The sequence below is a fragment of the Salvelinus fontinalis genome, chromosome 4, assembly GCF_029448725.1.
Source record: "Salvelinus fontinalis isolate EN_2023a chromosome 4, ASM2944872v1, whole genome shotgun sequence".
Lineage (NCBI taxonomy): Eukaryota > Metazoa > Chordata > Actinopteri > Salmoniformes > Salmonidae > Salvelinus > Salvelinus fontinalis.
Genome location: NC_074668.1, coordinates 78,316,007 through 78,331,722, shown reverse-complemented (window position 1 = coordinate 78,331,722; position 15,716 = coordinate 78,316,007).

Genomic DNA, 15,716 nt, shown 5'->3' with positions numbered 1-15,716 from the left:
GGTACCCGCTCGAGCACCATCTATGATCGCAGAGATCACACTGCTGATTGGTGCCGGGTTGGTTCCTCTGGGAATAGAGAAGGCAGGCAGGGCACTCTGGCATCACCCCAGGTGAGTAGGCACCATACTCATCCAGAGCCCTCTGCTGCCCTTATGTTTGTCTCTGTCACCTTTCCGGATTTTTCCCTGCATTCCCAGTATAAGGCGCTAGTGGATTCAGGCGCGGCTGGGAATTTCATTAATAAAAATTTTGCTTATAGTTTAGGGATTCCTATTGTTTCTGTGGATATGCCTTTCCCTATTCATGCCTTAGATAGTCGACCAATAGGGTCAGGGTTTATCAGGGAGGTCACCGCACCTTTGTCTATGATAACGCAGGGGGGTCACAAGGAGAAGATTAGTCTTTTCCTTATTGATTCCCCTGCGTATTCTGTGGTGTTAGGCCTACCCTGGTTAACTACTCATAACCCCACTGTTTCTTGGCCACAGAGGGCTCTCACGGGGTGGTCGCGAGAGTGCTCAGGTAGGTGTGTAGGGGTTTCCGTTGGTGCTACTACGGTGGAAAGTCCAGACCAGGTTTCCACCGTGCGCATTCCCCCAGAATATGCCGATTTGGCACTCGCCTTCTGTAAAAAGAAGGCGACTCAATTACCACCCCATCGACAGGGGGATTGTGCGATAGATCTCCTGGTAGACGCTGCATATCCCAGGAGTCATGTGTATCCTCTGTCGCAAGCGGAGACAGTGGCTATGAATAATTATATCTCTGAATCCCTGCGTCAGGGGTTCATTCAGCCATCCATTTCACCCGCCTCTTCGAGTTTCTTTTTTGTGAAGAAGAAGGATGGCGGTTTACGCCCGTGCATTGATTATCGAGACCTTAATAAAATCACGGTAAAATATAGTTACCCGCTACCTTTGATTAATACAGTAATGGAGTCAATGCGCGGGGCCCGCTTCTTCACAAAATTGGATCTCAGGAGTGCGTACAATCTGGTGCGTATTAGGAAGGGTGATGAGTGGAAGACGGCATTTAGCACCACCTCAGGTCATTATGAGTACCTGGTCATGCCATATGGGTTGATGAATGCTCCATCAGTCTTCCAATCGTTTGTAGATGAGATCTTCAGGGACCTGAATGGGCAGGGTGTAGTGGTGTATATCGATGATATTTTGATATACTCTGCTAAACGCGCTGAGCATGTGTCCTTGGTGCGCAGGGTGCTTGGTCGCCTGTTGGAGCATGATTTATATGTCAAGGCTGAGAGATTGTTGGAAGAACAAGCATTTATCTCCTTCCTAGGGCATCAGATTTCCACTTCAGGAGTGGAAATGGAGAGCGACCGCATTACAGCCGTGCGTAATTGGCCGACTCCAACCACGGTAAAGGAGGTGCAGCGTTTTTTAGGGTTTGCCAATTACTACCGGAGATTTATCCGGGGTTTTGGTCAGGTTGCAGCTCCCATTACCTCACTGCTAAAGGGGGGACCGGTGCGCTTGCAGTGGTCGGCCGAGGCGAATAGGGCTTCTGGTAAACTGAAGGCTCTGTTTACCTCGGCGCCTGTGTTGGCTCATCCGGATCCCTCTTTGCCATTCATAGTAGAGGTGGACGCATCCGAAGCTGGGATAGGAGCAGTGCTCTCTCAGCGTTCGGGTGTGCCACCGAAGCTTCGCCCCTGTGCTTTCTTTTCGAAGAAGCTCAGCCCGGCGGAGCGTAACTATGATGTGGGGGACCGAGAGCTGTTAGCTGTCGTAAAGGCCTTGAAGGTGTGGAGGCATTGGCTTGAGGGGGCTAATCACCCTTTTCTCATCTGGACTGACCACCGCAATCTGGAGTACATCCGGCAGGCGAAGAGACTAAATCCTCGCCAGGCAAGGTGGGCCATGTTTTTCACTCGTTTTGTGTTTACGCTTACTTACAGACCAGGCTCCCAGAACGTCAAGGCAGACGCATTGTCTCGGCTGTATGACACAGAGGAGCGACCCATGGATCCCACTCCCATACTCCCAGAGTCGTGTTTGGTGGCGCCAGTAGTGTGGGAGCTGGACGCGGACATTGAGCGGGCGTCACGTGCAGAGCCCTCTCCTCCTGAGTGTCCAGCTGGTCGTCTGTACGTTCCGTCTGCTGTCCGCGACCGATTGATCTATTGGGCTCACACATCACCCTCCTCTGGTCATCCTGGGATAGGTCGGACGATGCGCTGTCTTGATGGGAGGTACTGGTGGCCCACTTTAGCTAAGGACGTGAGGATTTATGTTTCCTCCTGTTCGGTGTGCGCCCAGTGCAAGGCTCCTAGACACCTGCCTAGAGGTAAGCTTTTACCTTTACCCGTTCCTCAACGGCCGTGGTCGCACCTGTCAGTGGATTTTGTGACTGATCTTCCACCTTCACAGGGTTACACCACGATCCTGGTCGTTGTGGATCGGTTCTCTAAGTCCTGTCGTCTTCTCCCTTTGCCCGGTCTCCCTACGGCCTTACAAACTGCGGAGGCTCTGTTTACACATGTTTTCCGGCATTATGGGGTGCCTGAGGATATAGTGTCTGATCGGGGTCCCCAGTTCACGTCAAGGGTCTGGAAGGCGTTCATGGAACGTCTGGGGATCTCGGTTAGTCTTACCTCAGGTTTTCACCCCGAGAGTAATGGGCAGGTGGAGAGAGTTAACCAGGATGTGGGCAGGTTTCTGCGGTCCTATTGCCAGGACCGGCCAGGGGAGTGGGCGAAGTTCGTGCCCTGGGCAGAGATAGCCCAGAACTCGCTACGTCACTCCTCCACTAACCTTACCCCTTTTCAATGTGTATTAGGGTATCAGCCGGTTCTGGCTCCTTGGCATCAGAGTCAGACCGAAGCTCCTGCGGTGGACAATTGGTTTCGGCACGCTGAGGAAACTTGGGAGGCAGCCCACGTCCACCTTCAGCGTGCCATAAGGCGCCAGAAAATTGGCGCAGACCGTCGCCGCAGTGAGGCCCCGGTGTTCGTACCAGGGGACAGGGTCTGGCTCTCGACCCGAAACCTGCCCCTCCGCCTGCTCTGCCGGAAGCTGTGTCCGCGGTTTGTGGGGCCGTTTAAAGTCCTGAGGAGAGTGAACGAGGTATGTTATAGATTACAACTGCCCATTAATTACCGTATTAACCCCTCGTTCCATGTGTCTCTCCTCAGGCCGGTGGTGGCTGGCCCGCTCCAGGAGGCTGAAGTGCGTGAAGTTCCTCCGCCTCCTCTAGACATCGAGGGGGTCCCGGCGTACGCTATTCGATCCATTTTGGATTCGAGACGTCGGGCGAGGGGCCTTCAGTACCTCGTGGACTGGGAGGGGTACGGGCCGGAGGAGAGATGCTGGGTTCCGGTGGAGGACGTTTTAGATCCTTCTATGTTAAAAGAATTCCACCGCCTCCATCCGGATCGCCCTGCACCTCGCCCTCCGGGTCGTCCCCGAGGCCGGTGTCGACGCGCTGCTGGAGCCGCGCGTCAGGGGGGGGGTAATGTCACGACTTCTGCCGAAGTCGTTGCCTCTCCTTGTCCGGGCGGTGTTCGGCGGTCGACTTCACCGGTCTTCTAGTCATCATCGATCCATTTTTCATTTTCCATTGGTTTTGTCTTGTCTTCCCACACACCTGTTGTCAATCCCATTCATTACCTGTTGTGTATTTAACCCTCTGTTTCCCTTCATGTGTTTGTCAGAGATTGTTCGTTGTCATGTGTGGTGTTAATTGTGTATAGGTGTGCGACGGGTCTTCGTACCCAGATTTGTTTTATATTTTTTCCGGGAGTGTTATGGAGCAGATTACTAGGACTTTAATTAAAGTACTCCATTCTACACTCTATTTGACTCTCCTGCGCCTGACTTCCTCTGCCACTTATACACGCCATTGTGACACCAATATGTAGAGGCAGTTTTCACTGACATCACTCCCTAAAACATGAGGTAAAAATATATAACATAGGTTCAAAATATCAACAATCAATGTATCAAAATATATGACCATACACAAGGAAAGTGATAAATATTTACAGTAATATACAGTACCAGTCAAACGTTTGGACACACCTACTCATTCTAGGGTTTTTCTTTATTTTGACTATTTTCTACATTGTAGAATAATAGTGAAGACATCAAAACTATGAAGTAACACATATGGAATCATGTAGTAACCAAAGAAGTGTTAAACAAATCAAAATATATTATATGTTTTAGATTCTTCAAAGTAGCCACCCTTTGCCTTGATGACAGATTTGCACACTCTTGGCACTCTCTCAACCAGCTTCATAGGAATGCTTTTCCAAAAGTCTTGATAGAGTCCCACATATGCTGAGCACTTGTTGGCTGCTTTTCCTTCACTCTCTGGTCCAACTCATCCCAAACCATCTCAATTGGGTTGAGGTCGGGTGATTGTGGTGGCCAGGTCATCTGATGCAGTACTCCATCACTCTCCTTCTTGGTCAAATAGCCCTTACACAGCCTGGATGTGTGTTACGTCATTGTCCTGTTGAAAAACAAATGATAGCCCTACTGAGCGCAAAACAGATGGGATGGCGTTTCACTGCAGAATGCTGTGGTAGCCATGCTGGTTAAGTGTGCCTTGAATTCAAAATAAATCACTGACAGTGTCACCAGCAAAGTACCCCCACCCCATCACACTTCCTCCTCCATGCTTCACGGTGGGAATCACGCATGTAGAGATCATCCGTTCACCTACTCTGAGTCTCACAAAGACACGGCGGTTGGAGCCAAAAATCTAAAATCTGGACTCTTCAGACCAAAGGACAGATTTCCACCGGTCTAATGTCCATTGCTCATGTTTCTTGGACCAAGCAAGTCTCTTCTTCTTATTGGTGTCCTTTAGTAGAGGTTTCTTTGCAGCAATTCGGCCATGAAGGCCTGATTCATGCAGTCTCCCCTGAACAGTTAATGTTGAGATGTGTCTGTGACTTGAACTCTGTGAGCATTTATTTGGTCTGCAATTTCTGAGGCTGGTAACTCTAATTAACTTATCCTCTGCAGCAGAGGAAACGCTGGGTCTTCCTTTCCTGTGGCGGTCCTCATGAGAACCAGTTTCATCATAGCGCTTGATGGTTTTTGCGACTGCACTTGAAGTAACTTTCGAAGTTCTTGACATTTTCCACATTGACTGACCTTCATGTCTTAAAGTAATGATGGATTGTCGTTTCTATTTGCTGATTTGTAAAAGAGACCTTGGTCTCAGTCAGTGTTCCTTGTTGAAATAAAGGTATAATAATTTGAGCTGTTCTTGCCATAATATGGACTTGGTCTTTTACCAAATAGGGCTATCTTCTGTATACCCCCCCACACCTTGTCACAACACAACTGATTGGCTCAAACACATTAAGAAGGAAAGAAATTCCACAAATTAACTTTTAAGAAGGCACATCTGTAAATTGAAATGCGTTCAAGGTGACTACCTCATGTAGCTGGTTGAGAGAATGCCAAGAGTGTGCAAAGCTGTCATCAAGGCAAAGGGTGGCAATTTGAAGAATCTCAAACATAAAATATATTTTGATTTAACACTTTTTTGATCACTACATGATTCCATATGTGTTATTTCATAGTTTTGATGTCTTCACTATTATTCTATAATGTAGAAAATAGTAGTAATAGCGAAAAACCCTTGAATGTGTAGGTGTGTCCAAACTTTGGACTGGTACTGTATATACACACTATTAAATTAGGATAAAAAAACACAATAATTTTTACATTTTGGAAGTACAAAAACAGTTTTATGTCGAACTCCTCATTAAGGCCAAGCGAAGACAGTGTGTTTTATTTCACCTTTTTTTAATCTAGGAAAATCAGTTAAGAAAAAAATCTTATTTACAATGACAGCCTACCCCAGCCAAACCCTACAGGACTCCCAATCACTGTTGGTTGTCAAACAGTCTGGAATTGAACCACGGTCTATAATGATGCCTTTAACACTGAGATGCAGTGTCTTAGACCACTGCACCACTTGGGAGCCTGAGTGTTAACACTGTGGATCCAGAAAGATTCCCTTTGAAGAAGTTTCCTCTCAATGTCCCTTACCTTACCCTACCATTTCTATTCCAATGCATCTCAGAGAACTAATAGGATGTCCAGCTTGTACAAAATGTCTCACCTGTCCGTATATTGCTGAGATGCTCACTGATCTAGGTCTTAAGGATTCTACAGGTTTTCCCTACGTAAGACAGACACAGAGACATTTTACCATGTAAACAACATTGGTGGCATGCAGGTAATCAGGCATTTGATCTTAAATCTTTGTCCTGTGCGGGGTGGGTAAATGAGTCACATTTGTACGTGAAACTGCATTGGGCACCTTGGCCACATTTGTAACTGCCTTCTGGAACCTTGTCCAAGAAAGTTTCCCTTTTCTCTGGTGGATAATCAGATTTGTTCACAATATTCTACTAAACTATATGGATTTATTTTAAGGTCATACCAAGGATTATTTTGCTATCTGATTTAAAATTTTAAGACCCCTTGCAGTATAAACAAATAGGGGGAGGCCCTCCCCCTCTATTGCACTCACTCACTCACTCACTCACTCACTCACTCACTCACTCACTCACTCACTCACTAAGAAACAGACTGCCTCAATGCCTGTTAGTCAGCAGCAACAGGTCACAGTGAAATATTTTTAAGAAATTGCCCAAATTGAAGTAGCCCAAAAACCTGCAACCCTTGATCAATACATTTTCACCCGCGACATAGATTTCAAAGTAGCCCAATTTACAGGAAAACTGCTTACATGGCAACCCTATATCTTTCTCTCTCTCTCTCTCTCTCTCTCTCTCTCCTCTCTCTCTCTCTCTCTCATCTCTCTCTCTCTCTCTCTCTCTCTTCTCTCTCTCTCTCTCTCTCTCCCTCTCTCTCTCTCTCCTCTCTCTCCTCTCTCTCTCTCTCTCTCTCCTCTCTCTCATCTCTCTCTCTCTCTCTCTCTCTCTCTCTCTCTCTCTCTCTCTCTCTCCTCTCTCTCTCTCTCTCTCTCTCTCTCTGTCACGTCTGCTCCCGCTCCCCCCCCCCCCCCCAGCGCTTGAGGGCACCAGGCTGCCCTGCATCACGCACTCCTGCCATTTATTACGCACACCTGCCTTCCCTCGTCATGCGCACCTGCGATATTAGACTCACCTGGACTCAGTCATTCTTTATTTAGTCCCCTATATTTGTCAGTTCCCCAGCTCTGTTCCCTGCTGCTGCATTAATTGTTTTTTGTCTGTATTACTCGTTTGCTGACGCTGTTCCTGTCTCGTTCCATGTCTGTTCCTTATTAAATGTTTGACTCTCCATACCTGCTTCGTCTTTCCAGCGTCATCCCATGTGACAGAATGCAGCAGCCAACATACGAAGCATCGGGGAGTACTGGCGTTCTGGTTGGGGGTGACATCGGCTCTGGGTCGGCGCCAATGGAACCGGGGGTGCCTGGCCAGCTCGTCGAGCTTCCACGCCCTAGCTGGCTCGAGATGTTTCCTTGCCCGGGTTGGCTCGGATGGCGCCCATCCCACGTCTCGCTGCAGCGGGATTAACAGGTGTCCTTGCCTCAGCCGGATTGTCAGGCTCCTATGCCTCAGCCGGCTCACCACGCTCCCACGCTCCTGCAGGTTCGTGGGGAGGTTACCCCCCCCGGCTTGCCCAGCGCCCATGTTTCGGCCGGTTCGCCCAGGTGTGACGCTGGGTGGTGCCCCTAGAGGGGGGGGGTACTGTCACGTCTGCTCTCGCTCTCCCCCCCTGGCACTTGAGGGCGCCAGGCTGCCCTGCATCACTCACTCCTGCCGTGTATTACGCACACCTGCCTTCCCTCGTCACGCGCACTTGCGATATTAGACTCACCTGGACTCAGTCATTCCTGTTTATTTCCTCCCCTATATTTGTCAGTTCCCCAGCTCTGTTCCCTGCTGCTGCATTAATTGTTTTTTGTCTGTATTACTCGTTTGCTGACGCTGTTCCTGTCTCGTTCCATGTCCGTTCCTTATTAAATGTTTGACTCCCCATACCTGCTTCGTCTCTCCAGCATCATCCCATTTCACAGAATGCAGCAGCCAACATACGAAGCATCGGGGAGTACTGGCGTTCCGGTTGAGGGTGACATCGGCTCTGGGTCACCGCCGATGGAACTGGGGGTGCCTAGCCAGCTCGTCGGGCTTCCACGCCCTAGCTGGCTCGAGAGGTTTCCTTGCCCCGGTTGGCTCGGATGGCGCCCATCCCACGCCGGGCCTCAGCCGGATCGTCAGGTCTTGTTCGCCCAGCCGGTCCAGGAGTTTTTGTTGTTGTTGTTGGTGACGTCGCGGTGGATTCCGCCGCCGATGGAACTGGTGATGCCTAAGCCAGCCCGTCGGGTTTCCACGACCTGGCTGGCTTGAGAGGTTTCCTCGCCTCGGTTGGCTTGGCGGGTTTCCATTCCACATCACACTCCACCGGATCTTCGGGCTCCCTCTCTGCAGCGGGATCGACAGGCATCTTGCCTCAGCCGGATCGTTGGGCTTCCATGCCTCAGTCGGCTCGCCAGGCTCCCACGCTCTTGCCGGTTCGTTGGGCTTTCACGCCCCAACCGGCTTGCCCAACGCCCGTTTCTCGGCCGATCCGCCCAGGTGGGACGCCGAGTGGCGCCCCTGGGGGGTGGGGGGGTCTGTCACGTCTGCTCCCGCTCTCCCCCCCTGGCACTTGAGAGCGCCAGGCTGCCCTGCATCACGCACTTCTGCCATGTATTACACACACCTGCCTTCCCTCGTCACGCGCATCAGCGATATTGGACTCACCTGGACTCAGTCATCACCTGTTTATTTCCTCCCCTATATTTGTCAGTTCCCCAGCTCTGTTCCCTGCTGCTGCATTAATTGTTTTTTGTCTGTGTTACCTGTTTGCTGACGCTGTTCCTGTCTCGTTCCATGTCCGTTCCTTATTAAATGTTTGACTCCCCGTACCTGCTTCGTCGCTCCAGCGTCATCCCATGTGACACTCCCCCTCCATATCGCTCTCTCTCTCTCTTTCTCTCTCTTTCGCTCTCTCCCTCTTTCTCTCTCATAAATGTGGTGATTCACAGCTTTGATTTTGAACAAGCTAATAATATAAATCTTCTGTTTTCAGTGTAATAAACATTGACACGAGAATGCGCCTAAGGCTGGGACTTCTAATGAGAAAATGAAATTAGTTTTTCGGCTGACTGATCAGAAACATTTTTTACATTATAATCAAGCATTTATTTGACATTATTTGTTTGTGTGTGTTTCTCTCTCTTTCTCTGTGTACGGCTTAGTGCATAGATTGCATGTAAGTTGGTAATGTGCCCAGCTGTGTGCATTTGGTTGATAGGCTGTGAGTGCATCTGCTTTTACACAACACAGTACATGTATTTTTACTTTGTTTTAATACTTGAATCCCAGACTTGATGTAGCCTGTGACATTTTCCAACCTTTATATGTAGGAATTAGCACAAACCCTCCCTGTCAGTGTGAATATCTTTTTTGTGTAACCTTTCCATTTTCCATTATTCTTTCACTCTGAGGTCAAAGGTCTACGACTGTGGCCCAATTAAATGGCCTGACATGCAATTTATTCCATCTACATTTAACCGTCCTTCTGCTGGGTTTGAGTGCTTCACTTCAACTGGAATGATTAAATGAATGAATGAATGATTGAATGAATGCAAATGTTTTGCAGTTTATGTGGCTAGAGTCCAAGGTCACACATGTCAAAGCTTATGGACCATAAGTTGCAGTGCTTTTTCTGGATTAAAAAGGGGCTTAGGTGGTGGATGTGGCAGGGGGCTCGTTGGACCGCTGGCGAGGCTGAATTTGATAGAACATTTTAGAGGCCCCATCTTGGCGGTGTAAACCTATTTCCTGCAATTCTGCACACTTCTCCATGTAGCTGAGAGAAATGTTTGCAGTTTTGAAGCTAATTTCCTGCGTTTCTACACATTTTGCCATGCATGAGAATAAAACTGCAACATTTTCTAAGCAAATTTCTTGCGACTCAACTTTTTCTGCCATAGAGCTAAGAGAAAAATGTGTCGTTTTAAAGCTACTTTTCAGTAAATTCAATGCATTTTGCCATGCTGTGTTAATTTGTCATTTTGCCAGAGTTATTTTGCTCAAACATAATAACAAAATCTGTACTGTTAAATTCATTGTTTTTGGAATTTTAGTCTACTTTTTATATCAGTGATTGTTAGTTCTCAAAGATTATGTCACGAATCCCGCTTCCTGAGTCTGGGTTTGCCTGTGTGTCTGTCCTGGAGTGTGTTTCAGGTGTCCTGGAACGCATCCTGTCTGGTTGCCGGGCGAATTAGCTCGTTGGGAGATTGAGGTTCACCCGCACCTGTTTCCCATCAGTAATCTGCACACCTGTCCTGATCATCATCTCTCTCCTTCAAAAGCTCTGACCTGACTTCCATTCCCTGCCGGATCGTTAGCCATGAACAGTATGTTGTGCCTGAGTACCAGACTCCAGTTGGATAGTATTTGTTTTGTTGTTTTCATTTACGTATTGCTTGCCTTGAACTTACCTCCGTTTGTTTTGCCTTCAGTTACTCACCTGGATCATTCACTCCATTCCCGCCTGGTTGACAGAGGATTCTACTACTACATTGGATTCACCTATTTCCTCTCATCTATTCACCACCGCTGCCCGCTACGCCATCTGGATATATCTACCTTTTCACATTTGATTGTAAATAAATACTCACCTTCTTCCTACGTTCCTTGTCCTGGTCTGCTTCTGGGTTCGATCTTGAAAGATCGTGACAGATTATATTAGAAGAAAATATGTAGGTCCATTTCTAGATACTATTTATCTAGTTTTAGTCATTTAAGTTTACACTGAAAGTGTTTTTCCATCCCGATTTTGAAAAAATATATAGGCAACCCGGGAAAAAAAACGATTTCAATGGCAGAAAAGTTCCTGGGTTGGCCTATAGCCCAAGCTAGAAGACCCAGTAAACTGGATGAGGTACAGCACATGCATTTAACATTCCTGCATGATCTGCGTGGCAGGAGCCATATGCAGCATACATTTGTAAATACCTTGGCCGATATTGTACCGGATGCGTATTTCTACTGTAGGATATGCTAAGGATCTTGAGGACAAATGGGGAGGCGTACACTACCTACTAATTCAAGGGTTTTTCTTTATTTTTACTATTTTCTACATTGTAGAATAATAGTGAATACATCAAAATTATGAAATAACACATGGAATCATATAGTAACCAAAAAAGTGTTAAACAAATCAAAATATATTTTATATTTGACATTCTTTGCCTTGATGATAGCATTGCACACTCTTGGCATTCTCTCAACCAGCTTCATAGTAATGCTTTTCCAACAGTCTTGAAGGAGTTCCCACATATGCTCATCCCAAACCATCTCAATTTGGTTGAGGTCAGGGGGAATGTGGATGCCAGGTCATCTGATGCAGCACTCCATCACTCTCCTTGGTAAAATAGCCCTTACACAGCCTGGAGGTGTGTTGGGTCATTGTCCTGTTGAAAAACAACTGATAGTCCCACGAAGCCCAAACTAGATGGGATGGCGTATCGCTGCAGAATGCTGTGGTAGCCATGCTGGTTAAGTGTGCCTTGAATTCTAAATAACAGTGTCACCAGCAAAGTACCCCCACACCATAACACCTCCTCCTCCATACTTTACGGTGGGAACCACACATGTGGAGAGCATCCGTTCACCCACACCACGTCTCACAAAGACATGGCGGTTGGAACCAAAAATCTTATTTGGACTCATCAGACCACAGGACAGATTTCCACCGGTCTAATGTCCGTTGCTCATGTTTCTTGGACCAAGCAAGTCTCTTCTTATTATTGGTGTCCTTTAGTAGTGGTTTCTTTGTAGCAATTCGACCATGAAGGCCTGGTTCATACAGTCTCCTCTGAACAGTTGATGTTGAGATGTGTCTGTGACTTGCACTTTATTTGGGCTTTAATTTCTGAGGCTGGAGGCAGAGGTAACTCTAGGTCTTCCATTCCTGTGGCGGTCTTCATTAGAGCCAGTTTCATCATAGCGCTTCATGGTTTTTGCGACTGCACTTGAAGAAACTTCTTGAAAAGTTATTGACATTTTCTGTGTTGACTGACCTTCATGTCTTAAAGTAATCATGTACTGTCATTTCTCTTTGCTTATTTGAGTTGTTCTTGCCATAATATTGACTTGGTCTTTTACCAAATAGGGCTATCTTCTGTATACCCCCTCCCCCCCCCCCCCCAACCTTGTCACAACGCAACTGATTGGCTCAAACACATTGAGAAGGAAAGAAATTCCACAAATTAACTTTTAACAAGGCACACCTGTTAATTGAAATGCATTCCAGGTGACTACCTCATGTAGCTGGTTGAGAGAAATCCAAGAGTGTGCAAAGCTGTCATCAAGGCAAAGGGTGGCAATTTGAAGAATCTCAAACATAAAATATATTTTGATTTGTTTAACACTTTTTTGATTACTACATGATTCCGTATGTGTTATTTCATAGTTTTGATGTATTCACTATTATTCTACAATGTAGAAAACAGTAAAAATAAAGTAAAACCCTTGAATGAGTAGGTGTTCTAAAACGTTTGACCAGTAGTGTACATTGTACTGTAGAGTAAATAACTGGCCTGGTTAAGACCATGTTTTAGTCCCCTCACACCTGTATCCCTCCTAGCTGTTCACATAGTATCATCCATGCTTAGTGATTCTACGTAAGGCAGGTTCCATGTTAAAGGCCCAGTGCAGTCAAAAATGAGATTTCCCTGTGTTTTATATATATTTCCACACTATGAGGTTGAAATAATACTGTGAAATTGTGAAAATGATAATGCCCTTTTCATGTAGGAGCTGTTTGAAAATACATTTCTGCCAGTTGTGGTGGGGTGGAGTTTTGTCCTACCTTGTGACATCACCAGGCTGTAAATGAGTTTAATTGACCAATAAGAGCATTCCAAACCTCTCTGCCAATAACAGCTAGACTTCAGTTTTCCTCTCCCTGCTCAGACAGCTTCCAGACGTCTAGTCCTAGCATATTCTTGCTTGAGAAATTGCTTTTTGCTAAGAAGCAATTTTGGTTTCTTTTTCACCATTTTAATTTACATCAATCACAGTAATGTACTTACTTGTTACACAGAAATTATTTTGATAAAAACGGCTGCATTGGACCTTTAAAATGCTCTTAATATATTCAATTATAATTCCAGTTTTAGCAGGGAGCATCTGTCTTTAATTTCCGCTCTGATTTGTATTTCTCCTGCTACGGACCAAAACTGGGGTATCCTGTTCATTAGCGTCAGTTTGGAGCTCCTGCAGAGTTCAAAGTGTTTTTCTATCTGGAGATGTATAGGAATATTAAAAGAACTGAAACCTACACTGAGTACGCAGAACCTCCCTCTGTACCATGTTAGAGAAATGGAGCAGTCATCAGGCAGAACAAAAGCTGGACAACTTGTTTATTTCTGTTTTACATCACGTCTTCCCGTGTTCCTATGAGGAATAGTATATATTCAATATTCAAATATATATTTTTAAAACCTGCATGTTTAGTTAAAATAAATGAATATTAGCAGGCAGTATTAACTAGGGGAATTGTGTCACTTTTCTTGCGTTCAGCGTAAGCATAGTCATGGTATATGCTGCAGTTTGGGCCGCCTGGCTCATTGCGAACTGTGTGAAGACCATTTCTCCCGAACAAAGACCATAATTAATTTGCCATAATTTTACATAATTATGACTTATCATTGAAGGTTGTGTAATATAACAGCAATATTTAGACTTAGGGTTGCCACCCGTTCTATAAAATACAGAACGGTTCGTATTTCACTGTAAGAATACACTTTTTGTTTTCGAAATTATAGTTTCCGGATTTGACCATATTAATAACTTCTTATGGCTGGGTGGCAGTATTGAGTAGCTTGGATGAAAAGGTGCCCAGAGTAAACTGCCTGCTACTCAGGCTCAGAGGCTAAGATATGCATATTATTAGTAGATTTGGATAGAAACCACTCTGACGTTTCTAAAACTGTTTGAATGATGTCTGTGAGTATAACATAACTCATATGGCAGGCAAAAACCTGAGAAAAAATCCAACCAGGAAGTGAGAAATCTGAGGTTTGTAGGTTTGCCTATACAATATACAGTGGGATATTGGTCATATTGCACTTCCTAAGTTTTCCGTTAAATCTCAACAGTCTTTAGAACCTTGTTTGATGCTTCTACTGTGAAGAATGAGGGAAGGAGAGTTATTTGAGTCAGGTGTCTGGCATGAGCTGAACATGTGCGCTCACCTGAGAGCGACCTGCTTTCCATTGCATTTCTGAAGACAAAGGAATTCTCCGGTTGAAACATTATTGAAGATTTATGTTAAAAACATCCTAAAGATTGATTCTATACATCGTTTGACATGTTTCTACGAACTGTAATGGAATTGTTTGACTTTTCCTTTGACCTGCGCATCATGAATTTGGATTACTGGACTGAACGCGCGAAAATTTTTTAGGTATTTGGACATAAATTATGGACTATATCGAACAAAATAAACATTTATTGTGGAACTGGGATTCCTGGGAGTGCATTCTGATGAAGATCATCAAAGGTAAGTGAATATTTATAATGCTATTTCTGACTTCTGTTGACTCCAAAACATGGCGGATATCTGTGTGGCTTATTTGGGCTCTGAACGCTGTACTCAGATTATAGCATGGTGTGCTTTTTCCGTAAAGTTATTTTGAAATCTGACACAGCGGTTGCATTAAGGAGAAGTTTATCTTTATTCGTATGTTTAACACTTGTATTGTTTATCAATGTTTATTATGAGTATTTCTGTAAATTGATGTGGCTCTCTGCAAAATCACCAGATGTTTTTGAGGCAAAACATTACTGAACATAACGTACCAATGTAAACTAAGATTTTTGGATATAAATATGAACTTTATCGAACAAAACACATGTATTGTGTAACATGAAGTTCTATGAGTTTCATCTGATGAAGATCATCAAGGGTTAGTGATTCATTTTATCTATATTTCTGCTTTTTGTGACTCCTCTCTTTGGCTGGAAAAATGGCTGTGTTTTTCTGTGACTAGGTACTGACCTAACATAGTCATTTGGTATGCTTTCGTCGTAAAGTCTTTTTGAAATTGGACACTGTGGTGGGATTAACAACAAGTTTATCTTTAGAATGGTGTAAAACACTTGTATGTCTGAGGAATTGTAAAGATGAGATTTCTGTTGTTTTGAATTTGGCGCCGTTCACTTTCACTGGCTGTTGTCAAGTCAATCCCGTTAATGGGATCTCAGCCGTAAGAATGAATGACCTAAGGCTCGTATTTCTGTGTGTTTATTATATTATAATTAAGTCTATGATTTGATATTTGATAGAGCAGTCTGACTGAGCGGTGGTAGGCAGCAGCAGGCTCCTAAACTTTCATTCAAACAGCACTTTCCTGCGTTTGCCAGCAGCTCTTCGCAATGCGTGAAGCACAGCGCTGTTTATGACTTCAAGCCTATCAACTCCCGAGATTAGGCTGGCAATAATATAGTGCCTATAAGAACATCCAATAGTCAAAAGTATATGATATACAAATGGTATAGCGAGAAATAGTCCTATATATTCGTATAATAACTACAACCTAAAACTTCTGAACTGGGAATATTGAGGACTCATGTTATGGCTGCAATCCCGTTAACGGGATCGATATGACAACAGCCAGTGAAAGTGCAGGGCGCCAAATTAAAATAACAGAA